Consider the following 2,591-nt stretch of genomic DNA (forward strand, 5'->3'; position numbering starts at 1 on the left):
GGGGAGCTTCTCAGCAGACACTCATGACACCGAGGCGGGTGGTGCTGGGCTGAGGCAGTGGCCGCCGCCTCGGACACCCGTGGAGCGATGAGCTGGAGGTGCCGCTGGGAGGATTTGCCAACACCAGGTTGTGTGCGCTGCAGAAAAAAAAGAAAAAAAAAAAAAAAAAAACCAACAACGCAAACTGTCCGGGATGCGCAGAGCGATTCTATGGCAGCAGTGTCAAAAGGATTGGCATCAATCCTGTTACTGCTTAATCTAGTTTTTAATTTTCCGCACACAGTGGATTTGCTGCTGCCATCGGCCGTGCAGTAAATCTGCGGTAACTCCTCTGAAGCCAGTGTAATCACCCGAGGAAGGAAGACATCTGCGCTGGTGGGTCCGGCTGAACAGATCCCGTTTGCTGCGGGACATAGCGATGTAACGTGGCATGGATAAATGAGGCTAATTACCATGGGCTTAGTTCGGGTCCTCCACCCATTGAGCACCACAGACTGCAGAACAGTATAAACCACACCATTCATGGCAAGTTTTATATGAATTTCAGACTGAGGGAAGGGCCTGAAGTATAAATCTCCACGTGTTGAGAAAATGCATCCTGTGTAATATGGACCTAAACTAAAACCAAGAGTCAGACGAACACAAGGGCCAGGGGCATTGGAATCCATGACGAAATGTCACGATGAGGCCTCACCTCAGCCATGGACAGAACCGTGATGAAATGAGATGAAATACGATGTTCAGTGCCATCTCTGTCCACAAACTACAGCTAAGAGTCACCTCTAGACCAGGCTCCCATTACCACCTGAGTTCCCAGACCTGCTTGAGTTGTCAGCCATGGTCAAGAGTATCCTTGTGTGAGCAAAAGTCTGGCTTATTTAACACAGGGATCAGATGCTGGAGGGTCCTGAGGCTGAGGAATGCAGGAAAAGGCACAAGCCCCGCCGATCACCTCGGGCCAGGAGAAGGGGCAAGGTGACCTCTTGTGGCCTCCTGTTTTATGTGGTTTCATAAAGGTCAAATCGTTACAATTTTTGTTTTCTTTGGTCCTTCCGGCATAGATGAAAGTGTGTGGATGTTTCTGCCTGTACGCCCAAACTCAGAGATTAGAAATTACCGTCCTCTTAAAAGCTGAGATTCATCAGTTTCATTATAACAGAGTCTGGATGCCATTGTGTGAGTTGAAAGCTGGTTGGATTTTTCCATTCAAAACAGATCTCAGATTTGTATGAGGGGGCCAGGGATTTTTCTGTTGCTCTCCCTGTTTTGCTCATGAGCTCGGCGACCGTTTATACTGGGTTTAGGCTACCTATTGTACATACAGATACTGCAGTTCAGGATTTTAAAAGACGAATAAAGGTTTTAAAATACAGGACGTAGTCATGAAGAACATCTCCAGCCTTTATTACCGCTATCTTCGCCTATTTTTGTCCCTGAAACTGTTATTTACCCTCTGCAAGCAGAGGCCTGCACAGACCTTCTCACAGGGAACCCGAAACAGATGAACGCAGGCTCGCCTGAAACGCCTGTGCTGGTTCTTGCGGGGACTCTGACACGGCTGTTGGCAGCGTCGGGAGCAGCTTCACTTCTACCATCAGAGCCTTTGAGTCCACAACCCCAAACTCACAAGTAACCCTAACGCAGGGGTGTGGAGGGCCAGTCACCACCCCGAGTGCTGCGCCCTGGGCTTCGCCTTGTCAAGTTACAGCCCCATAAACCATTTTTTCCGTGGGAGCGCCATTCCTGCTCTGGCACTGTGAGTCTTTTGACAGGCTCGTCCGACTCGAGGGGGCCACTAAAGCCCCCAGAACTGTGCTAGCAGCGGCCCAAGGGATCAACACCCATTAGAAATTGTCAAGAAAACCAGTGAGTCCAGCTCAGATGGTTTCTAACGCCAAACGGGAAGGCAAAGAAAGCCACTTGCCAAAAGACAGCCGCAGTAAAACTTAAAGAGCCAAAGAGCGGCCGAGAAGACACAGCCCAGGATTCCGGAGGGACTCGTCCCCTCGCTATTGCTGGCTGGGTCACCCTCTGCCAGTCACTCCGTTTCCCTCCACGCAGAAGCAAAACCTCAGAGACCAGGGTGAGGTGTCGCAGGGACAGGAGAACGGAGGCGCAGAGCCCCGGGGCTGCTCTCCCCACCCAAACGGCGCCCCGAGGGTTCCCGCTGCCGTTCACCTCCCCCGCGGCCCGGGCTGTTGCCAAGGCCGTCCCGCCTGCCCCGAGGTCCCGCCGCCGTGCGGAGCCAGGCCGCGGCGGGCCCGGAACTGCGCCCCGCCACGGCCGCCGCAGCCACCGCGGCCCCGGCCCGCCGCCGCCGCCGCCGCCGCCGCCCCGCCTCAGCAGGCCCCGCGCGGCGGCGGAAGCGGGCGGTGCTGGGCGGGCCGCCGGCGGGAAGCCGGCCGAGGGAAGGAGGGAGGGTGGCGGCGCGGCCCTGCCCTGAGCCGCGCGGAGCGGCGGCAAGGCCGCTGGTTTGCACCGGGACCCCCCCGCCGCCGCCGCCGCCGCCGCCAGCAGCGGAGCGCAGGGGTCCCCGCCGCGCCGAGGGGGGGGGACACAGAGCCTCCGCCGTAGGGCAATAGGCAGCAAAG

The sequence above is a fragment of the Leptosomus discolor genome, chromosome 20 (genome assembly GCF_034619465.1).
Source record: "Leptosomus discolor isolate bLepDis1 chromosome 20, bLepDis1.hap2, whole genome shotgun sequence".
NCBI classification, from domain to species: Eukaryota; Metazoa; Chordata; class Aves; order Leptosomiformes; family Leptosomidae; genus Leptosomus; species Leptosomus discolor.